This window comes from Neolamprologus multifasciatus, chromosome 3 (assembly GCF_963576455.1).
Source record: "Neolamprologus multifasciatus chromosome 3, fNeoMul1.2, whole genome shotgun sequence".
Classification (NCBI taxonomy): domain Eukaryota; kingdom Metazoa; phylum Chordata; class Actinopteri; order Cichliformes; family Cichlidae; genus Neolamprologus; species Neolamprologus multifasciatus.
The window spans coordinates 16,623,146-16,648,128 of record NC_140441.1 but is presented as its reverse complement, the minus strand read 5'-3'; the positions used below and the strand labels follow the sequence as shown (position 1 = coordinate 16,648,128).

Here is a 24,983-nt window from a genome sequence, read left to right as displayed (position 1 = left end):
CAAAGGCTTCCGTTTTTTTACAGGATAATCTTTATAGTCAGTGGATTTAAAAACTAAGAAGTACCTCGTGTTTTCTGATATTTTTAATATACATACTGTGAAGATAAATGCCTTTGAGTCAATGAATGCACAAAAAAAGAAAAAAGACAAACTTCAAACAGCTACTCTGCTTCAGACAGATTGACCTCTAAGTTGCCTGCAGAATGTGTACAGTAACTTCAGCACTTTATTTTTGGTTCCAGGATGTAAAGTCTGTAACTTGGCAGAGTTGAAGAAAGTGCAGGTGGTAAACTAGCATGAGTTGAAGAAGAAAAGAACTGGCAAGGTCACCGCTGACCCCACACACCTTAGCAGAGTTCTTGTCACCAAACCGGCATCTCAAAGTCAGTGCAGGTCATTCGTCACCTGCACTACGTGGAATCTCTTCAGCTTCTTTCCTGAGTCTATCCACCTTCATCTGCCTGCAGCTACAAAATAAAGCAAAACTTATTGGGTAGGTGTAGTGGGGCCAGTGCACTCCCAAAGGAAATCTTGGTTTCATCAGACCAGAGAATTTTGTTACGCACTGTCCGAAAGTCCTTTAGGGGCTTTTTCTCCAAGCAGGTTTTCATTCTCCTCAGTCTATCACCGAGGAGAGGCTTTTCTCTGGCAAATCTGCCATAAAAGGCCCAAACTGGTAAAACCTACAATTATGATTGCATTCCTGGAAGTTTTTCTCCCATCTCCAAGCGGGATCTCTAGAGCTCAGGCAGAATGACCAAGTTCCTGGTCCCATCATTTATTAAGTACTTCTCCAACATTTGCAGGCAACCGGTTTCGAGGAACTTATATTTAAGAAATGTGAAGGCTACTGTGGTCTTGGTAACCTTCAGCGTGACCTATTTTTGTAGCCCTCCTCATATCTGTGCCTCTACACGTAAGTCCAGCAGGACTCATGGGTTAGATATTGTGTGAAGACAAGTTTCTCTTTCAAACTTTCCAATGTTTGACTTAATTCAAGGTCTAGAAACACCTCAAGGTTTGCTTTTAGTTTTATTATGCATCGTCTACACAACAACTGTAAGATCCTTAGTTTGCGTGTTGCACAGGTAATAAGATAAGATAAGATAAGATAAGATAAGATAAGATAAGATAAGATAAGATAAGATAAGATAAGATAAGATAAGATAAGATACCTTTATTAGTCCCAAAAGGGGAAATTTCATGTGGTTAAAGTTACCTTTAGTCTTACCTCTTATAGTTTTGGATTACCGTGTAGATTCCTAACTTAAACGTGGACTACATAAATTCCCCAGTTCACTATGTTTTTTAAAGACGATGATAAAGTAAGCCTTTTCATCCACAGCCTAAACTAAGCTATCATTTGCAAGCACGAATTACAACTATCTAAAGTGTCAGTTTTAACAAATTCACTTGCAGAGATCAGATGATTCCACTTTCAAGTATTTTCTCAGTAGGAATTTTCTGCAGCGTAATTAGTTTCAAAAAACCTTGCACCTTCAGCGAGGCCTCGGGAGCAGCTCGAGATCAGTGCTTGTGAATTGGTGAGCTACGGAATAAATGGAAACGCTGCACTTGAAAGCGGAACGATGTCAGCTTCTATAGCGATGAGCAAATAATCGCCATCTTTGCTCGAAAAGAACTCTTCCAGGATACTGAGAATTTTTTGCTATTCACCATCACAAATTGTGTTTTTCTCATTTTAGCAAGAACTTCTCCCCTCTCACTTCTCATCAGGTTTTATTGTGATGAACACAAAAGAGAAATGGGGGAGGGGTGGGGGGGCTGATGCTTAAGAAACAGTCCACTACATTTTAGCTGCTCAAGTACTGACAAATACATGAAATTATTTCTCACTGCGATTTTTAAGGATTCACTGACTTTAATGTGAAAAAAATGGTAGTCATTAATGTGTCCCTAGTTGTATCATATACTAAAATGATGCAAGAGGCCACCGTGCCGTTATTCTGTCTTACTGAGTACTATTAAAAATGTATATTTTCCATAATATATATTTGTATTTTCTATCTGTGGAGCATTTTAGTGAAATAATGTGAACTGCATGGATTTCCAGCCAATGGCGGGGTCCAAATATATTAGGTATACCTTTACAATGTTCATCATTATAAAGGTATACTGACCCAACAGTTGTATTTTGACAGCAAACACCACACTGTCTTTGGAAAAATTGTACTTATGCTTATTCCTAGATGACAGTAGTTGCTTGAATTTACTTAGTGTAAGTAACACTGGATTTTATTGCTGACCCAGTTTCATGGCAAAAACATGTCAAAACTACTTTTAGACCCAGTCTTACGGCGCGATCCAGTTCTCAGTAAACGCCACTGTGTTGCCAGACTCCTAATCCATCCATCCATTGGAAGCATAGTGTTTTTCCCCCCTGAGATGACTGTTAGTTCAGCACATAACGATAAATTGCAAGTCATTATTTTCTTTGAATGTGAAATCCTAATCACTAAAGTCAATGAAAGCTGCAATATTAACATATATCAGTTCTTCTTCTTCTGCTTATTCAGTTCAAGACTGTGAGGCTGGAGCCTATCCCAGCTGCCACAGGTGCTGATGTGGGGGGTACACCCTGGACAGAACACCAGCCTGTTACAGGGCTAAAACACAGTCAGAAAACTCTTGTACTCACATTCACAAGTAATTTCTAATCACCATTTAACAGAAAAACTAAATGCATGTCTTTGGTAGGACGCAGGAGCTTCTGGAGAGAACCCACGCAGAGATGGGGCCCTGCCCAGATGATGGGCTGTGCCACCATTATGCTCAGGTTATCATCATAGAAAAGTAAAATATCGTACCCCTAAAATGTGCCCAAGGACATAAGCACAATAATAAACTTGTCTAATTCAAATAAAGTGTAAAATAAGTTGTTCCTGATCTAGTGATGATAGTGTTAACTTAGATGGAAATTTTAAAGTATTTCTAGATCTGGGGAAGTTGTTTGAATCTTTCACTTACAAAAACTCTCCTTTTGATAGTTTGGTGCTTTTCCCCACTGTGTTGATGTTGTTAAATTGTTATGTAACGTCAGCATTCTTTACAAAAGTGTAAAAACCAGCGATACATTTTAGAAGTTGCATCGCCTGTTTGGTAAAGTGTCTCCCTCGCTGACCCGCTTGTGATCTGTGTCGCTAAATGTAGCTCCTGAACTAAAGTGAGGCCCCTGCTTCAGGGTTTATTTGAACAATTTAGAGCTGTCAATGCACAACATGCACAATGATGGGCTCATAGCTCAGATGACAGCTTAACAATAACACTGAGATTTTTTTAAACATTTGATAATGAGGGTATACACTTGGCTCCAGCCTCTCAGTGCTGGGAAACATCCCAGTCCCAGCAGCTCTTCTAGCTGGCCATCAAGCGGTCAGACTGCGTAGTGCAGCTTTGGAGCGCAGCATCCCAGGTCTCCTCTCTGCCCCCCTCCCTCCCTCTCTCGCTTTCGCTCCCGCGGTCGTCGGCAGCTGTGTGTGCGTGCGTGCGTGCCCGCGCGCGCGTAGAATCCGACAGCACGCCGGGACTGCGTTTCCTAAGGAAAGCTCAGCTCTCAGTTTTGTGCCCGTCTTATTGCCGCTCTCATTGTCTTTGTCGGCAGTGATAAAGAGAGCAGGTACCATCTGTCCATTCCGCCAATTTATTGCGAGTTGCCTTTTTTTATTGTTTGCTCTCCTTCACAGATGTTAGGTCAACACTTTTTGGGTGGTGGTGGTGGTGTTGGTGTTGGGGAGTGGGGGGGGGGACTCCTGGTTCTAACGGAATTTGTTGTGGCTTCTTCTTCTTCTTCCTTTTTTCGGTCTCTTCTCTCTTTCAGTTCATTCGGGGGCCTGTTTTTGGAATAAGAAAAAGGCATTGCTGTTTTCTGACTTTGAGTGAAGAAAGAAGGGACTCCTCTGGAATTTCCTAAGGAATTTATTCGGACAGCCCATGGTAAGTGGAGATTTTTGTACACAGAGATATGTACATACATATACATATATCTATATCTATATCTATATATTTTAAAAAGGCTTCACGTTTGAGAAGACACCCAGCTATCCATTACTAAGTTGGTCTCTTTGAATGAAAAATAACAACACGAAGCGCATCCCTCATTTTTTTATTTTCCTTTTTTATCTACAGTTGCGAGGGCTTTGCATTCTTCCGCCTGGGTATAGAGTAAGTAGTACTTTTTCTTTTCGTATTCTGTCAATTGCAGCTGAGAGCGGCTCGTCATGTTTTCCATGTGTGGAATAAAGTGTCGTTTTTTTTCTGTGTCCGCTCCAAGTTCTGTGTCGTGCCGCGATGTGAGTAGGAGCCCGGGTGTTTTTTTTTTTAATTTCATTTTTTGCACATCTTTGCTTTGGAGGGATGTTGTGGAGAATGTGGCGCAAACGCAACGTGCACCGGGCTGCCGCTCGCTGTTACACTCCAGATGGCGGCGAGATATTTCACAGAATTTATATCGTCAACATTTATAACACGTACTGCGCTCACACGGACACACAAAATAGAAATAGAGAGAGAGACAGGAGGAGAGAGCCATCTTTGCCCCGAACGATGCTCTGCCCTCTCCGGAGGATGCGCGGGCACGCATAAACAAGCTGGAAATGTGTGCGTGTGTGTTAAGGGGGTTATTCTGTGCCATAGTTGTGGGACGTGTTGAGAAAGTTTGGTGTAATGTTTGCTTCTGCAAACTGAGACGATTTGCTTAGTCTATCTATGAATGCATGCGTGCGTGCGTGTGTGCGCGCGCGTTGATGCGTGCCCAAGAGCTCCTGACTCAGGTGGTGTAGCCGGTGGGTGGGCTGTGACTCACCCAGTTTACCCATTTTGCTGCTGTTATCTGACAGGCTTTGATGCCAGATTTGACTGGTGACTGACAGTGGCTCATGCGCAGTAGTGTGTCAGCACATGATTGTGTTTTTTTGTTTCGTTTTTTGTTTTTGTTTTTTTATTTCCTCCCTCCATCACTGCCTGATTTGGGCGTTCCATAATTTATGCGATCCCTTCCCTGCGTTAAAGAGTTTTTCTTTTTTTCAGACTACTACTGACAAGTGATTCATATATAGCCAATTACCCGTGATTTGCACTCATACTTTGCAGCCCGAGGAAAAAAATGGAAAGCCTCTAAAAGGCAAGATAATGAAGTGAAAAGTTTGTGGTTCCTCGGTATTTTGTAGCAAAGAGAAGCATTCGCAAATGAGGGCAAGGACAGCCAGTCAGAGAGATGTGTCTTCGCTGGCTAGTGTAGAGTGACAGGGGGCTAAGTGAGCATGACCATCAAGGAGAGGTAATAGCATTACGGTCTGCCAGTCATGAGGCAGTGCAAGAGATACTGTTGCATTTCAAAAGGAACTAAATGGGTAAGCAGAGGAAACTGTGACACAGGGTCCACTAAAATTTAACGCATAAAAAGGCGCTAATGTGGCTCAGCAACACAGTTTCTATTCATGCAGATGAGTTTGTCTTAATATTAAGCTGCTTTATTGAAAAAAAGACTTTACTCATCCTAGTTTGAAATGTAATTAAGGGTTGCTTATCATTATTTTAATCCCTAATGATCTGTCAGTTTAAATATTTGTGTCTTTCTTTCTTAAACCAGTTCAAATTAGAAGGTAATCATGTATTATCATTAAAAAAAACCCATCTCTAGTAGCAGTAATTATATGAAGGCAATAACGTTGCCAAATCTAGAAGGAACATCGGGTGAAGTGCTCACACCCTCTTTAGGTGACCAGCAAATTGCAATATGGGAAAAAGTAATGCTGAAAGTCAGTGGTCACGCAGCTCAGGTGTCCCTGTGAGTAAACACACATTTGAGCATAAAGCGGATTTGAATCATTTGCTGCAAAGCTTTCCACAGATTAGTCCTAGGTAAGAATGCCCCCTCCCTCCCTCCTCCCTCGCCCTCATTTACCCAGCAGCGCTCCCACTTCATACACTGGAAACATTCCGCAGCTTTTCCTCCATCTTGCCTTTGAGTGATGCTCCTAGACCCACTCGCCAAGCCCACATCAATCACTGCTGGATGGGATTTAAGCTGTGGCCGGAAATCATAAGCAGGAAAAAGACAGGTGGGCTTGCTCACAGTTGCTCAAGCTTCCTCCACGGTGACCCCGCCCCCCACCAGATCAGCATCCAGCGTTGCCAGCTACAGAGCTGCACTTCTGCAGATCCTTTTCTCTCATTAATTATGCCCTAACATAGTTTGCTCTAGTGTGACCGTGTTGACAACACACCCACTTTTCCTTTTGCCTGCTTGCACGTCCCTGGAAAGAATCAGGAATAAACTGTAATTATGGTTTATAAACTTCATCCAGGTGACATAATCAGGGCATGGCTGAGACAGCAAGGGGCTGTCATAACAGCTGCTAATACATGTATAGCTGTTTTTCCTTCCATTCCTCAGACTGTCTAACTGTACTGACACGTGTTTGTCACATGGATGCGCCGCAAACAAGCAAAACTACAGCATTCGTGTAGGTATATATGGATGTTTAAAGAAAACGGGCACACACAGTATCGTGAAAGTGCAAACACTGGCTAGTTCTCAGCAAAAAAAAAGAAAAAAAAGTGGGCTCAGTACATCTATGGAAACGTAGTGTCTATATTATCTTCGTGCGCTTGCTGTTAGGAGAACCTTGATTGCGGTCCAAGGCTCGGCAAGCCGAACGCCGGCTCCCAGGGGCCGTTTTATAATGAGGATGCACTGTCAGATAATTAGATACACCTGGCGCAGGCGTTTTCAGGAAATCTTGATTCATCCCAAAATAAAATGCCTGCGCCTGCCAACATGAAAGCAAGCACACACACACACAAAAAAAAATCCCGCTGTCACATTGCCTCTCCTCTCATGGTGGCAATGTTTTATTTATTTATCCACATCTTAATGCTCTTGAATGAGGCAGGCTTCATTTTGTGCTAGCTGATGCAGGGGCTGCCAAAGTTTCACGTCTTTTGCAGAGCGAGCTTCTCACTCACAAGGGTGTCGCTGTCCCTTCATGGACACAGCCTCTCCGAAACTGGATGTTCTGATGCCGTCACATTTAACAACTCCCTTGGCTACTTGGCACAAAATGCATCTCATTGAGATTCGCACGTGGCCACATGACAATACAAACCCATTCCCCGTGTGGATGTGCGCAAATATGTGTGTCACACAGCCTCAGATGTGGTTTGTCACATGACTGTTAATAAGAACAGGATGATATTTATCCCCCCCCCCCCCGACAGTGCGTGTATTGACCTTTTGTGCTTCCTTGATGATATTTCAATACGTACGTGAAATATTGGAGATTTTAGAATTTGATAGATGCAACTAATCAGTTATTTCATGCACACGCTGGAAGAACTGAATGATGAGTGGAATTCACTTCAGCAAGCCGGCACACTCGCACACATTTATTCGCAGGCCCAATGCACACAAGTACAACCTTAAATGTTTCGTCTCTTCTTAGCTGTTGATTAGAAAACGCTCCGTGAGATGAAACCCTCTCACCTGTGCTGTTTATTTATCAGACACCGGGCTCCAGTCATAAATCAGACACTCATTAAGTTGTTAAACAACAACTTTTGCCTCGTGCAGGAGATGTCAGTGCTATTAAGTCTGATGTATGTGATACAGTAGGAAGGTGAGCCGTTGCAGATTGCTCATGTTATCCAATTAAGAGAGGTTTATTAATCTTTTTTTTTCTTCACGCTGGTCACATTTTAATTTAAAAGCCCAGCGTTGATATTGAAGTTAATGTTAAACAATCACAAAAACACAAAAAAAAGGCATTACAAGTGATCAGGATAGACTGATGTTATATAAGTGGCACAGATGAAATGTACTTTTTTGCCATCTGATAGCTGGGTAACCACATGTCAAGTCTTATCTGAGAGCAATCAATATTTGCCTTCTCCAGGTTAGAGCCCAGTAAGCCTTGATTAATGACTACAAGTTTGCATCATAACAAGCCAACAAAAAACATTGAGTCTGGAGTCTACAAGGGAATGTACAGAATGATACAGATTCCTGGCAAAATTACGTATTATTGTGAAGATACTGTAAAGTTTCAAAAGATGCCCTTGGCCTGTGCAAGACCTGTTCTTGGTTATACAACATGGTTTTGTGTGTGTGTGTGTGTGTGTGTGTGTGTGTGTGTGTGTGTGTGTGTGTTTGCACTAGCAGCAGCTATCTGGTGCATGGTCATGTATCATAATGTTTTTCCAACTTTGCACCCTGAACCAGACTGTAAAGATGTGTAAGAGGAAAAAGGAAGAAAACTGTTGAATGGACAGTGTTGTTAGATGAAATGTGCTGTTAGCTAGCGTTAGCCATTATAACCTGCTTATTATACTGCACGTAAACAAGGAAGACTGTAGCAAATCGCTTCGAGTAATAAACTGAGAAAAAGAATATCATGTTATATTATGGAGACTGTAAAGTTAGCATAAGTGCTCCTAGTGTTAGCTGTTGAAGAAATACGATATCTTTTATAACAGTCTGAAGCATGACAGAGTAATGTAGTCTTTTTTTTTAAAACTCTGGCCACACTGACTGCCAAAGTATACGTCAACACATGCATTATTAAAAGACAAACAGTTCAAATCATTGACTCAGTGTTATCTGAAGAAGTAGCTAATGCATGCTAACAGCTAGCATTAGCCACCATAAGCTGCTTACTATACTGCAACAAAACAAGTAAGATTGTAGCAAATCAATGTTAGTAATAAACTGAGAAAAAGCATATCATGTTAATGATTAACCTAATTAACAACGAGTAATTGAAACAGCATGCTATTTTGCTTTCAGAGGTAAATTTGGTTTTCTCTGTCTGCAAATCATTTTTAGATCAAATTTAGAGCAGTTTTAAGTTGAAAGAAAAAAGGTTTATTTAAGCAATAAAACTAGTTTTATTCTGGAAAGGATTAATTTAGTCTTGTTTTCTTTCATTTATTTATTTAGCTGAAATTGCACATTATATAAGACTGTAAATTTATAATAGGTGCTTTCAGTGTTAGCTGTCCAAGAAATAAGATATCTTTTATAATAGTCTGAAGCATGACAGAGTGATGTAATCTTTGGCTACACTGATAGCCAAAGCATACGTCAACACATGCATTACTGACTCTGTGTTATCTGAAGAAGTAGCTAATGTATGCTAACAGGTAGCATTAGCCACCATAAGCTGCTGATTATATGTAGCAGATGTTTGTAGCAGACAAACATTTGATGGAATTATATTCAGGAAAGACACGGTTCATTGATCATTAATCAAACTTATTATGGGTTTTTTAAATTATTTTTTGCTAACTGTAGCATTAATTACTCATATATGACAGCCACCACTTTCTGGTAATACATGATTTAAGACAAAGCTTAAATTCGCACCTCTATTAAAAGATGATGCAAGCTCTATACCGTCATGTGATCTGTCAATAAAGTTGCCTTTAATTTCTTCCACCATTGGTGATGTAAATATCTGGCTAGTCCACAGTATTCCGTGCAGTACTGAAGAGTGTCATATTTTTGACCTACACAAATGCAATTCTGTAATATGTAAATTTCATGGCATTTCAATGAATTATTCAGTGCTGGTTCATGATGCATAAGCAGTGCTAAGTATTCTTTATACAACCATATGATGGCAGTTATGCTATCTGTGAGATGATGTTCCTTGTATTTCTGCTGAACTTTAATTTGACCTTGGCTGTCTTGATCTTGAACCAGCAGAAAACACTGTTCGGTTAGAGCGCTTTTGTTGTAAATTTGCTGTTACCTAATTTCTCTAGCAGTGCTTCTAATCCAAGCTCAATCATGCGTGATTAGAAATTCATCTCAGCTGCCAACGTTGTGGTGGATGTTTTCCTTCCCTGCTCGACTGTCGGATGTATTGTTGTTGTAGAAGGAAAATCTGGTCTGCATTGTGCTGTTAAAATTGAAAAAACAAACAGACAAAAATATTAAATAGAAAAGCATTGCCTTCTTGCTCCCCTGACATGGCAGGAAGTGACAAAACTGATGGATACCGACCAAAGACGAAGGCAAGAGGAAAATGTTATAGATGTGCTGCCTTGAGTCACAATCCCTGTTGAAGTAGGAATGCGATGATTCCTGAATGTCATGCAAAGAAATGCAAAAGCAATTGGAACTGCAGGCTTGTTTTTGTTTAATTGTCGGAAAAAAAATCAATATATTACAGTAATGAAATATGAATAATTGGAATAATTCTACAAAGCTACTATTTTCTGCAAAGCTGCTGCACTGGAGTTGGCTGAATGGGCATTCATGATATCATCGCCTTTACCGCTAGTTATTTTGGCACGATAGCGTCTAGCTTCGATAACGACTTGGTGTGATTTCAGAAGCGTAAACGCCAGTGTAATCTTACAGCCTGACCTTTATGTAAGCCACGTGTACCGCGCCAAGGTGTTATTTTACCTCCATACATGCGATTGCTTTGGCATACCTCAGCCATCTGCCATCTTGTGAGAGTTTAGAGGGCACTGGTATGTTGAATATTGGCCTTATAGTCTACTGGGATATGGAGGCAAAGAAGAAAACAGAAAGGAATAATGCAGGCAAGCTGGAGCCAGGGTACTCTGCACAGTTCGATGCTGCTGCCTCTACCCGACGTGAACAAGAGAAATCAATTAGACCTACTCGGTTGCTATCCAAGGGACTTCCACCATGGGAAAGGGTAGAGCGAATGAAAGCATTTGGAAAAAACAAAAAGAAAGTAGCAGAAGTGGAAAGTGAACTCGAGTGGCAGCTTGTGGGCTTCTTTGTCAGATCATTCGCCTCTGACCTATAGATAAGATTCATTTTCTCTGTGTACATCCCAGACTTGATTATGATTCCAGACACTTTCCAATCTCTCGTTCTTTTTTTTTTCCAACACCGATGCCAACTTTTTTTTTCTCTTACTGTCCTTTCAGGTCAGTAATGAGAAAAAAGAAAGGCTGACAAAAATGCACCTTATGAAGGATACTTTGATGAAGCCTTAGCTGCAAATAGAAGAAATCTCAGTTGTCCCAGCAGCCTCAGATTCACACTATTCGATTTTTATATTCATACCTTGAACCCATTCCGGTAGTCACTTGGAGGTCACTGTGAACAATATTTCTTCTGCACACCGTGATGGGCACCACATTATTGTTTTGCTGAAGAGAGGAAACAAGTTAAACTTTTTAAGGGTTTAGTTTTAGAAAAGTCAAAAATTTGGTTTTTATAGGGGGGGGAAAACTGTCTCAGGTGCCTTAAGATAAAAAATAAATAAATCTTCATATTGGATATGAAATAGTCCAACCACTGTGGGATCAGTGAGGCTTGTATCCACAGCATATAATTTATTAATAGTATTTTACAGCCAGCTAAAGAACAGCCCGAGTGTAATGTAAGAATATGCAGAGCCACGGCAAATATAGAGATCCTGTAAATTCCACTTCCCAAATTTGACTAAATAGAGATTTCAACTCTATATGTGAATTTCCCAAAAAATCCTAGAGAAAATTCTTGAATAGCTGCCGGAGATGAGGCAACCACATGAGGCAGCTCGTGCTTTATGCATATTTTATTGAATGAAGCTGAGCTCTGTTCTGTAAATACAGAGGTTGAGAGTGCACAGCATGGATTTCATAGACCCCAGCGGCCATATTGTCTTTGATCAGACTGAAAAAGGACATGTTTTGATCAAGCTCTACCTTGGACATTTAAATCAAACCCCTGACAGAGTCAGCAGCTCCGTGGCTGCAGAGTGTAATCTCCACACGTAGGAGAATGTGGACATCCCTGGAAGTGTGTTCGAGCCTATTATATTGTACCTTTTGAAATCTTTTTCTCCCCCTTTCCCCTTGATGAATATCTGCCACTTGGTGATAGTGGAGAGGAAATTCAATTGACAAAGAAGACCTGCCTCATGGAGTCTTTTAAGCGATTATGATCGCACAAAGTCAGCAATGTAACAGACCTGGAAGGATTAATGAACAAGATTTTTTTTGCCCCCCGTGTAGCGAGTTGAAGTTGAGGGAAAAACGATGACCACGTCCTCAATAAATGAGTGACATTTCAGCTTTAAAAGTTGTACTCCGTCTGTAATCCTGTGTGTACAGTTAGCTCAGTCCCCCCTGACAGAGCACACATGTAAACACAGCACCCCAACCTCCCACTCAGTCCTGCTGTAGGTTTGGCTGTGGGTGCTCGGCAGATCCCTCGGCATCATGAGAGAATAACAATGAGGGTTTTGGGAGGGATCAGTTCCCCAGCAAAGAGCCATACTGGGTAGGGTTTATGTAAGACCCTGGCTTCCTGAGCTCTCTGCCAGTTTAAGACGACAAACAAATGGTACCGAGGATACCGACGTTGCCAGAGGGGTGGGTGGGAGGGATTGCATCTCCTCATGCTCTCCCCACTGCTTCATCCCCCCTTCACACAAACACCCTCCCTCTGTTCATACCCGCGCCTGGTTATGTGTTGTGGCTTGCGATACTGGGTCTCATGTGTATCCGTGCAAGTCGAGTGTGCTTTCACGCCATTTGTTGGCTTTGCAACACTGTAGCCCACTTTGAAGCCACTGCCTTTCCTTGTCATCCTCTTCACTCTTTGTTTTCCTCTTCATATGTTCCAGTGAAAGAAGGCTGGGATCTGTCGAAACCTATCCTTTCTTCTGTCCAGCTTGTCAGCTGTTTTTTTCCCCCCAAAATATCTTTTTTAAATTTATTTATTAATGGTTTTTTTAGGGTAAGCTGCCACCAAGGTTCCCTCAGCCTCGACACCCGAGTGGTTCTAAGCGTTGTCCTTTTTGGATAATCTAATTTCGCTTTTTCTCCATCAGTGTTTTCTGTTTCCATTCGATGCAGCGTTTCTAACGGTGTGATTCCCATCATAGCCTGACTGCAGCTTGCCGAGGAATTAAATTATCTTTCATTAATTATTAAAGCATTATAAATAGAGCTAGATGTGCTTAACCCAGTTTAAGTATCTTTATAAATAGCTATTTCTGTAGTTATTCCTACAGAAATCAAGCCTGGGATAAAAAAAAAAAGTGAAAACAAACACCACATTCACAATCTGTGCTGAGAGACAAACTTACCTAATCGTGATTAAAGGTGTTGAGGCTTCTTGATTTTTAACCTGGATGCCCAAAGATGCCAATCCAACTCAGGCAAAGACTCATTGTAGCAACACTGCATCCAGCTACAGATAAGACAAAAGCCCACCATCCCTTGACGTCAGGTGTATTTTTAGTAAAAGCATCTAGCACGCTGCATGTGTGCCGTCTAGATTTCACAACAGAAGGCATCACAACAGAAGTCCGCTATTTCAGTCGGATGCATCTGGACTGAAAAATGCGGACGATGCGTTAAGCAAATATCTTTTCCTGGTTCAAAGTTACAGTACTGAACATTAGTTTTAAAGACAAACTGGAGGATTAAGTCAAGTCAAGTCAATACATGTGGATGAAAGTTGATTTGGGAAATATCCCAAAGACACAAAGCGATGCCAGAACTGACACAAAGAAAAGGGCAGCTTCTCAATCATTTCGGTCCCTGGATGCTACGAGGAAGACATATTGCACGCAGTGTCTTCTGACATGCAGCAGTCTAGAACAAGGCCTCCCTTTTATTCCTGCGTAGCACAGAAATACACCATAGATAACATTAGGATCCATTGAGTTGGGAGTAAGGGAAAATCGATGCAAGGTGAAAATTAAATTTGGCCCAAAGAGCCTTTAGGCAGAGTGCAATTTGAAAACACATCTTTTATTTTCCCCCGGGTGTCTGATTGAGGCTGGCAGGAGATGGACACTGGATTTAACGGTCATAGAAAAGAAAAAAAAGCAGCGGCATGTTGCGTGCAAAAAAGGGAAACACCCTCCTCTCACTTCTAATGTGCCTCCCCTTTGATTGTCTAATTCGGTTAGGGCCGTGCGTCCCTTATCGGATCATATCAAAGGTCAGAGGCGTCCTGTAGACAAATCAATCTCCCCGTCTGAGGAGGTGCAGAGGAAGCATGGATTGAGAGAGAGAGCTGATCCATCTAGTGGGTAGAAGGAAGGTGGGTGAGGAGAAAGAGAAGTGGGGGCAAAGAAAAATTATGGCATCTGCTGCTCGGAGAGAAGTGGGCGGGGAAGGTGAGATTGAACTGTTGACTTGGGGAATGCAATATGCTCCGAGAGAGGGGAAGGAAAAAAAAAAGAGAGAGTTGACATTATTGCTCACGAGATAAGTGCAATTATTTGAGAAGCTCTGGCACATTATTAGCTAGCACACAGATGAGCCGTTGGTGCGTTCCGAGTTGGTCGGACTGTTCCAAACACAACATGAGTGGTTTAAAAAAAGAAAAACAGCTTTGTGGTGGCCACCACTGCCTAGCGGTGTTATTTCTGTGTTCTAATAGGTGTAATAGGGCTGTTCGATATTACGATATATATCGGATGACGATATAAAAACGTCTATGTTTCATTTTACGCTATCGTTTGTTTCGTAGTGTCGCAAAATAAACTGTTTACGGCATATTTCTTCATGGTTTTGATGGTCACTGTAGTGGCTATACTAATTTCTTAAAGTTCTCTCTTTCTCTTATATTTTATATAACCACACTATGGATGGACAAGCGCCTGATTTTATGCGTTGTCGTATAAAAACAGTGTCCGCTTGTTTATGTTCCACATAGAGCTTTCACAATAAAGCTCAAGATCCTGTTGAGACTTTTCAAAATAAACTGAATCACGTGAAAGACCAGATTATTTAGGGATGAGAAGTAAAAATAGAGCCGCCAGGTGCTAAAAAATAAACCTTAGACTCAAACGTTAGAACAGGCTTTTCCCCGCAGCATGGCGTGTGATAATTACTCACAAAGAAAACGGCGGCCGTTACAACTTATGTCTAAAAATGTATAGTTTCATGCATCAGTTAAAACACTCGACTCCAGCTACATGACGCGCAGCTGGAAACACTTCACGCAAGTCGAGCTGCCCGAGATTCGCATAATTTACAGAAAATGTTACATTTTTGTGATTTATATCGTTAGAATTCTTATATCGGGATATGAGATTTTGGTCATATCGCACAGCCCTAAGGTGTAAAGATAATCCAGTGGTTGCACTTTGCTTAACGCTTGGCTTCCCTCATATAATTTGGCTTTGTTCGTACAGTTGGAGTTTGTTTACAGTGCTTCAGTTTCGTGCATTGAGCTGTTTTGATAGCATCTTGTGTGCAAGGTCACAACTAATGCTGATCAAATGTGCAGTGCTGTTATTATTTTTTGCAATGAACGCGTCTTTACTGAGCTCTGTATACAATTTTAAATCTATTACACTTTTGTTTTGTTCAAATATTTGGCTGTGAAGAAAAAGGTTGTTTTCGCCGCTCTTGTTAAACCGCTGTTTATCATTCTTTTCATTCCTGAACGACCCTGAATATTTTTAACCAGTTACGACAGGCCTCTCAGAATGCCCATTAACAAATAATCATAATTAAACCAACGATGCATAAAACAGTCCGGTGGAGAGCAGCAGTCTTGGGCAAAGTTTATAGGTAAATATAAATCATCCACGGTTTAATGCCAACTACATGTTTAACTCGGTCCCGTTGAGTGCCTAATTAGTTCAATTACTTTCAACCCTGCATGGAGAAGCACATGCAGAATGCACCCAGGTTGCCCTCTGGTCTTCTTACATTAAATGGCAAGCGTGTATTTCCTCCTGTAAGATTAAAACTCGCTGTGTAATAACTCACCAGAGCCTCCCCTCCAGACACTGTTGCAGTGGTTTCAGCGTGAGATAATGTTTGCTCAAGCAACTCTCAATGAGATTCAGCGCTCTGGTGACACCATTACTCTAAGCTCATTGCCTAGTCAGGTTGGGTGGGTCTACCCTGCCTCCGAAAGTCAAAGCACAAAGGCGCCAGAAGAGAGAGCACCTCTCGAGACAGATTACATGTCTGCGGACAAGCGAATAGGCTTGCACTTCACCTCTGCCTCAGATGAGCCGGTTATTATCTTTTCATGTTTTTTTTTTTTTTTGTGCTCTCGCCGGTCATGTAATGCATCCAGGACAAGATGCTCGCCTGGCAGCCTGAGCAGGTGGACGACAAGGCAGCTTACACATTTTCGCTAATAGCAGGCAGTCAGGGAAACGTATCTGAAATGAAGATGATGGCACAAGCCTGCAGAGGAAGTCAAAGCAGCCTAGGCCTGAGCCAAAGTGTTTTAAATGGATTACACCAGTGTGTCATTGCGATTACACGCTCCTTGCAGGGACCGCGACAAGATGAATTGTATTTTATGGCTTTACAGCAGATCTTTTTTCTTTCTTTTCTCCTCCAACTTGAATGCGTGTTTTCCACTACTACGTAGTGTGGTCTGAATGTGGGATTGTTTTTGCCTTTGAACTACCTGACAAACAGTTCATCATCTTTTTTTTCCTTGTGGGGACTTTTTCAGTGTATCTTAGTGCTGAACCACTGAGTGGGAATACATAGATACACACACACACACACACACACTCGAGTGAGGCTGAAGCACTAGAACTTGCCCTCATTTTGCATTAGATGCAAAACATACTGTGACCCTCAGAGAGCCTCCAAAAACACTGCATGCTACATACTAATGCACATCGCAGTTTTTTCTCTCTGCCTTTACTGTAGGCCCAAACATTTTATACTCCCTGCTTAACCTGTCCCTGTCAGACATCGAGAAAGTAAAACGTCACCCATCAAGCGTCATGTTGTTTACACGCCCGTGCATTTACAAGAACAATTCGACTCAAATAGACTACCCACCACGTATCGAACAAATCAATGTTAAAATGTAACAGCAGTGCTCCCTCCAATGCTAACGTCATTACTGCAGAAAATCATCAGATATGGCTAAGTGTGCGAGCAAGCAGAGAGGATTATAAAACCTCCGGAGTCAGGGAGAGCGGGTGTGTATTCGAGTGTGTGTTTGTGATAGAGAGGTTAGGCCTCAAGGGAGTCCATTAAGTAGAGAAAGGGCAGGGGGTTAAACACCAGAGAACACCACATGACCCACAGGAACATATGTTCAAATACACACTCGCACACAAACAGTTTACTTTTGGAAGCATGATACTTATCAGTACTACAGTATGAGGCTACCCACCTAAACCAGAAACTCTGAATTGCTTTGAATACCTCGTCTCAACTCTCTCTTGTTCTGTGATGCACACACGGAACAGTAGACCTGTTTGGCTACACTGTTTTCAGTTGATGTGATGTGGGGGTGTGATACATCTGGCAGTTTTGCTAGTGGACATAACCGACTGTACGAGCCTGTGTAAAAACTGAGACCATAGTTATTGCACGGACACTCATAGCATAGTTGCTATAAAGTCCATACATGGAATTAGATATTGTATTTACCTTTATCCTCCTTGATTGTGATTGTGTTTGTTTTTAAAATAATATGAAGCTTTATACTGTAGTATTTAACCTCCTAAGAACCGAACTCTTCCACTGCATGCATTTTTAATTTCTCTTTGATATTTGGGCATATTGGGGCCCAATGAATGTAAAAACAAAGAATTACCAGATCTTTTTTTTTTTTTTACCTTATTTTTGTTTTTAAGAAAAATGAGAGCCACAAATGAGGATATTCATTTAAAAATTTGATAGAACAGTAGCAGTATAATGTCCTCGTAAGTGGATATCAGGCCCATGTAGAGCAAAATTGAGTATTTTGGTCTAAATAACCCAAAATGTGATGTCCACATATGTGGATGGCAGGTCCTAGGAGGTTAAATATGAACAAAGTACACTGTTATCACCATTTCTTAAATAGAAAGCAGAGGTTACTGTATGCATTTACATATTTTTCCTTATGTACATTATAGGCTGTTTTGCCTGCCCGATCAACAGTGCTGTTGATTCCATAGGGTAAAGATTACGCTCATGCCAGCAACCATATACCTTAGCTTAGAATGAAGACTGGCACTAGAACAAAACAGCTAGACTAGCTCTTGCATGCTATAGCCTAACACATTACATTTTGTTTTATCGTGTCATTTTGGTTCGATTTGGTTCAACGAATTCAGACAAGCAGTGGACATTTTAATCTCAGTGAAGCTTAGTGGTTTATGGGGCGATCGTGGTTCGAGCCCCGGCTTGGACAGTCTCGGTCGTTCTTCACCCGTTGCCTACTGGTGGTGGTCAGAGGGCCCGGTGGCGCCAGTGTTCGGCAGCCTCGCCTCTGTCAGTGCGCCCCAGAGTAGCTGTGGCTACAATGTAGCTTGGCATCGTGAATGGGTGGATGACTGGATGTGTAAAGAACTTTGGGGTCCTTAGGGACTAGTAAAGTGCTATACAAATACAGGCCATTTACCATTTATTGTTCAAAGATAAGCTAGCTGCCCAGTAGCATAGTAGTATTGTAAAAATCAAATACAAATCAAGACAGTTATTAATAATAAGCATTATTATTATTATTGGCTATTTTACTTACCTGATAAACAGTGCTGTTGATTCCATATGGTAAAGATTATGCTTTTGGTAGCAAGCAGTTGTCTTAGCTTAAAATGAAGACTAGCACTAGAAGGAAACAGCTAGCCTAGCTCTTGCGTGCTATAGCCTAACAAATTACATTTTGTTTCATCACGTCATTTTGGTTCGATACAGCGATTACAGACAAGCAGGAGAAATTTTAATCTCAGTTAAGCTTTGGGTTTATTGTTCAAACATAAGCCCAGTAGCACAGTAGTATTGTAAGACTCAAATAAAAATAAAGACAGTTTTTACATCTTTCAGTTGAATAAAAACGTAAATCTAAATGTTACAAAAAAGTTGAATGTTAATTTTAGATATCTATTAACTAATAAATTCCTTACATTTCTTGTTTTTCTGCTATTTTGGTTAAGTTTGCATCGCAGTAACCTAGTTGGGACATGAATTCTCATGAAAACATGTAAACTATTATTTTAAATACATGGAATGCCCTGTGAAATTTATAGTTTGTATATTTAAAACATGGTAACAAGTCTTCTTTTACTGCAAAATGTGAGTTTATGCTGTTAAAGACGCTATGTCAACCAATGAAGACGCAATCAAACAGGCCATTGTGGAGACAATGTTAAAACCTGGCTAATGATATAACAGGTTGCTATCACAAACTCTGTTAAGTGTTTCACTTGGTCAGTTTTTAAACTGTTTGTCACAAAGCTCGACCTTGTCTGCCCTTAGAATTAAAAAAAGTCTTTAATGTCTTTTTTCATGTGCCTGTAGGACTAACCTGGGTTAAACTTGTTCTTCGAGCTAATCATAACACCAGTGCCTGTGGATCTTGGGAGTCTTAACAATGACCACTGTGTGAGCCTATTGAAAACCATACAAATTAGACTCTGTACTGTTGGCCAGTGGGACAATGTATTCTGCTAGCTTTATCACATCTTGCCCTGTCCTGCTATTAATCTTGTAGACTGTATGGGATGAATTAATGCTCTGAGGGATTTGTGAGGCCATGGATATGGATTACACTGTCTAACAGTATATTTGAATTGGTCTCTAAATGTAATTCCACTGGACTAAGATAAAATTCAGCCGATAAGAGCCAGCCGTAACAAACCGCACTACTGTTGGCCCTGTCACTCTGTTGCGAATGGCAAAATGAAGCCTTGCTCTCATAATCTATCTACAAGAGCTCTGAAACTTATTAAGTAAAGTAGTGCAGTTGGTGGCAACTGGCTTGGAAGTCGTTTTGTTCCGCTTACTATGTCTTTTGCAGATATCTGCCTCTTGCCTTTTAAGTACTTTTCGCACCTCCACACACAACTATTTGCTTTTACTTCGGTACATACAGTGCTGTGCACCAGTCTCATAGTTCTCCAGGCTTCTCGAAGGACATTCAAAGCTCTTCTTTGAATGTTGACTGCATTTTGTTCTATTCTCTGTCAATGTGATCCCACTCTGCTCCAGTAATGTTGAGCTTCGGGCTCTGGGGAAGCCAATCCATGACCGATGGCGCTCCATCGTGTGTTTTTCTATCCAGGTTTACTTTTACTGCATTGGCAGTGTGTTTGGGATCATTGCCATACTGAAAAATGAAGCTGCTGACAATCAGAGATTTTCCATATGCTATTGCATGATGGATCCAAATCTTATGGTACTTTTCTGCATCAATAATTCCATCAATCTCAACGAAATCCCCAACACCACAGGCTGATATGTATCTGAAAGCCACCTCAGAGACTTTTTTACAGAAGGCTGTATACACTCGCTGTTGTACCTCCCTCCTTACCTGAAATTTGGACTCATCACTTCATAAAGCCTCTGATTGTCAGTCCAGGTGTCGTGTGTAATTTTCATTACCTCAGCCTTTTCTCCCTGTTTCTCTTCCTTAAGAATGGCTTATGACAGCCATTCTTGACAGCCACCCTTCCACTGAGACCATTTCTGATGACACTTCAGTGACTAGTACTTGGTTGACACAATGCACAACATGCTGAGAAATTCAACCTAGTGGTGGAAAAACACTATTTTATATCAAAATGTCAGTTATAAACAAAAACTGCCAGTAAGTTGTTCATTATATTTAGTCATATAGTGGTTAGATACATTTTTTTGTGCTTGAATGAGTCATAGGATAGTGTTAAGTGGCTTAACAAACAAAGACAAAACTGCCTGAAAGTGGTCTGGTATAAGGACTTAAAATGATTGAAGAAATGGACAATCTTTAATGACAAACTTTGAAAGCTGAAGAACTATTGCACTGCTTGTTTTTTTTTTCAGCAGAAAGGTTTAGCTGGACACAAAAAAACTGATTATATTTTAATAAGAGAAAATGATGATCCAAATAAAAAGGGTCTCTCTGGTATCTTAGGACTCACAAAACTAGCAACAATTAAATTTACTGAATTGGTGATAGACATCTCCGTGGTTCCCTGCTATAGAATTCCTTTAAAGTCTTTTCTGCCTAATATTATATAATATTATATGTCTGGACAGGTATCGATGAAATCTCGTTAATTTACTGAACATAAATACGTCGGCTTTCAAACTATTTTACCCATAAACTGTCGACGAACACTTTTGGCTGTTCGTTCTGTCTGACTGAAGCAAGAGGAAGCCATGAAGAATATAAGCTCCAAAGGAACTTTTCCCTCCACCGATCACACAGACTTCCCACAGGGATGTCTAGACTTTAGCTTCTTTCCTTCCTCCCCCTCACTTTTTCTATTGAATTACATCAGATTATTGTATCATGACATAATTTCTCGCGATGCTCCCTTCACTATAAAATCATCACTGCGGTCTATTTAATGCTGACCTACTGTGAATTATTTCTTTTTTACTTGCTGTAATTGAAAATAACGCTCTTAAATGACGCTTTAAGGCTCGCACATTTTCTCCCACACACACTGCAAACATTTCCTCCTGCTTTTTTTGTATCCGTCACATCGGGAGACATCAATGTGTCATGTGCATTCCAGGCATCAGCACACAGTGGAGGCAATTTTAAAACAGTAACACACTGGAAAATCTACACTCTCGGCGGTGCCTTGCAAACAACACAAGTGTGCAAAAATATGGTTTCATTCTTTGTTTTTTCTTGGAGAGGTTATTCCTGTTTACTTCTTTAACCCGCTGAGGCACACTGAGGACAAATGTTTGTAGCTTCTTGTGGTTTTTGGCAGGCCAGCGTGCGCTAACAGCAATTACGAGTTTCAAGCCAGGGAAGATGAGAAAATAAATTAGCATGCAGCTCCAGGCTGTGCCACAATCATGGTGCATCTCAGCTGAGAAACACTAGCGTTTACATTTAGACTTGCATATTAATTAAGTGTAGTAATGATTCACCAGCAACACTTTCCCTACCCTCGTGCTCCACCTCTGCTCTGTCTTAAGCAAGGTGTTTTCTCAAACACTTGACAAACGGGTGGTGTCGTGAAAGGGAGGAAGGAAGGCAGGGAAGAAAGATCCAACATTAAGCCTGCTACCTGCCCCACTGAGCCAATGAATTTTTCATAAACTGTCCCCAGAGGTTCATAAACACCGAAAGTGAGAGCAAGAAAAACTGCGTTAGCAGGAGACAGGAGGAGTGGGCGGGGGGTCCCATTTTGAGGTCTTGAGATGTTTTTTTGCGTCGAGCGTGGAGAGAGTGATGCTGTAGCTGAACTTACAGGGAGGTGGCAGCACTCGCAGCTGTCAACAAGACTGCGCCACTCAGTGTTTTTCTGTGCTCAGAGCTGACCCTGCCATCCATTTGGCCCCACTTTATGATTACCATAAATGCCTGGATTGCCTGCATAAAAATGTGGAGTGGAGACGAGGGCCTCTGCTTCCATTAGTGGCCTCTTTTTACTGGAAGGGCCAAGTGTGTCCCTTGGGTAAGGCCAAAACTCTGTCCTCTACAGTCTGTCAAATAGACTCAATCAAGTACTGGGCTAAGTGGATAGCTACGCTGATGGTGATGTTCATAAAGTGATTATTCATAGAGAATACATTGAGTGTGTGTTTAAGAGATAACAGGGGGCAGGAGTGTTTCCACAAAAAGGAGATCATCCTTAAAAAAATAATACAGCTCAATCAGCGACAGTCGTTTTTGTTTTGCTAAATTTTCCATCCAATCATAATTTAGAGCTGCAGGATGCTGTTATTAAAAGGATGTCTTAATTAGATGCACTTATACAAACAAACAAACAAGCAAGCAAACCCACTTGAATGCATTACTGTGTGCTATACTGTTGCAGACACTGTTGGTCTTTGGCTTTTACCATACGCCCTGAGATGATTAGATCAATACATGAAATTGAGATGACTTAATAATATATTTAAATCAATAATATAATAAAAACAGAAAAAATTGAAGTATTTTTGTTAATTATAGGAACTGAGGAGTGCAGTTAGATAAAATGAACGTGATCACTGTCCATCCTCATAGACGTTTCGGGTCATTTAATTATTCGGGAGTATAGCTCTATTTCACTTGCAGATTATTAAAGTTTCCAGGTGCTACATCGTTGTATAAGGTGTTACTAAGGCAGCACATATAATGGCATTGCCTTGTCTTGTTCAGGGATTTAAATTTCAAATTGATCTTTTCCCGCTGATTTAGCAGCAGCAACTTTTCTAAACGGCTCTCGGTAAGGAAGGACTAAACAGGAATCCCAGCAATAATTCAAAGGTTGCACTGCATACAAATTCGCAACCAACTAAAAATGCATGCAAAGAAGCTGCACAGCAACTGTTGTGATTAGCATCGACTGTGCAGAGAAGCGCATTCGTTTTTTCCTAAAGTAGAGAGATTAAAATGTGAAAGCAACTCTCCGAGGAAGCCATAGGAGAGCGGGACAATAATATATGCAGAGGGAGGGAAAAAAATCTATTATGAGCATGATGACGAGAGATCAATGTTGCCTCTTATTCCCAGTGACAGGCTGAAGCTAATATACTAATTAGCATTAATGCCACTGTGGTATAAATTGAGCAGGCTTTATTTTTAATAGTCCTGATACTGTCTGTATTAGGCAAAGAGTGAAAGTCTATAAGTGTAATCTGCCCTTAGGCATCTGTGGACAACAGTGGAGTGAAACTGGTATACCTACTGCTACAGTGTCTGGAGTCAATAGCCTTTTTAACCCAAATAGCCTAAGCTAATATTTACCATATAGTGAATCAATAAAAAAAAAAAAGAAATTACAACAAACCCTGAGCCATTTTTTAATTTTAAGGACAGATGAGCCTCTTCACATAGCTTGGTCTCAATGGAGCTAATGCTGTAGACAAGGGCAAGGGGTAGATGGATCCATGTTGCTTTATCAAGAAAAAAAGGCCAAACATACTTAACTATGCCAATTATGATAGAGGCCGACCAATTTAGTATTTTTAAGATTTGTTTAAGATTTAAGTTTAAAAACTCAATAATCTGACATATCAGTTGATATTTTTTCTTTCAAAAGTATGAACTTATTTCACTGATATTTATCATGTAGTTGTTATTTATTTACTTGTTTAAGCTTGGCCTCACTCTGCTCAGTTAGCTGGTTCTTGTGTTTGTGAAGTTGTTGCCAACGTGGAGGTTGCAGTGTGCCCTCTAGTGGGCAAATTGTGCAACGTCAACACTCATAAAATAGATGAAGGGTGTTTCTCCTATTGGGTCTTTGTTTTTTTTAAAACAACAAAACAAGATTTATTTACCACTATAAAATACAGAAACCCGTAGATCAGCGAATAGCAAATAATTAATATCGGCCAACAATATAAACAGCTGAGAAACTGGTTGGGCTCTAAATTCTGATATGCTAGCACTCAAGGTCTACATCGTTAAACAGACAAGTTAGCTTACGGTGTTTTTAGACGCGATTCTTTTGTTGGTAGTTGATATTTTGCAAGGTTTACGCCTTTACGTGTCAAAAAGTTTGCAACCTAATTTTGAGTCCGGAGTCGCAAAAATATTTTTCACAATGTTTTTTTTCCTGATGAAATATAGGCTGTGACTGCAGCTTTGAAAAAAAAAGAAACAAGATTCTGTTTAAATCCAGCTCGGTTCACGTTTTTTTCTACATCTCTTTACAACAGTCTGACAATAACCATAGGTTCTTTTGTGCGAGCAGAAAAATTAAGCAGTTAACTTACCATGGGGTTTATTTCTAGGACTTTTAGAACAGTCCAGGTAATGCATTTATTATTATTACAGCTATATAGCAATTACGTAGCTTACTCAGAGCTCCATAGCTGCAAACTGTACAGAGTAAGAAATATGTTTGATTTGAAGCCCTTGTGGATATTGATAACCAATATCACTTGACTTTTGTGCAGTATCATTTTATGCCCTCGCCAGACTTTATAAATAAATAATATCTACACCACATCAGTTCTTTCAAAGGGTTATGTGCAGAATGCTATAATCAAGACTATTTGGACCATATCACATACACTCGCATAACCAGCAGTTGTTTACTGTTAAATTATCAATCGTGTAAAAAAAAATGGAAGAAGAAGAAAAGAACAAGATTGGTCCAGGGAGTGTTGGAGGGGAAAAA

The 24,983-nt window shown here is 40.6% G+C and overlaps 1 protein-coding gene across 26 annotated transcripts in view; it reads left to right on the top strand.

Annotated features, from left to right (window-relative positions):
- Nucleotides 1-3,501: 3,501 nt before the first annotated feature.
- Nucleotides 3,502-24,983, top strand: part of LOC146521797 (receptor-type tyrosine-protein phosphatase delta-like) — a 422,277-nt gene continuing 400,795 nt past the window's right edge. For 19 of the 26 annotated variants that reach the window (XM_085143970.1, XM_085143979.1, XM_085144116.1 and 16 more), the window contains exons 1-3: nucleotides 3,502-3,637; nucleotides 3,839-3,954; nucleotides 4,147-4,182. The gene's annotated coding sequence lies outside the window, so the exon portion shown is untranslated. The remainder of the gene's footprint in view (nucleotides 3,638-3,838; nucleotides 3,955-4,146; nucleotides 4,183-24,983) is intronic. The other 7 variants (XM_085144160.1, XM_085144143.1, XM_085144179.1 and 4 more) reach the window with 1 other exon arrangement.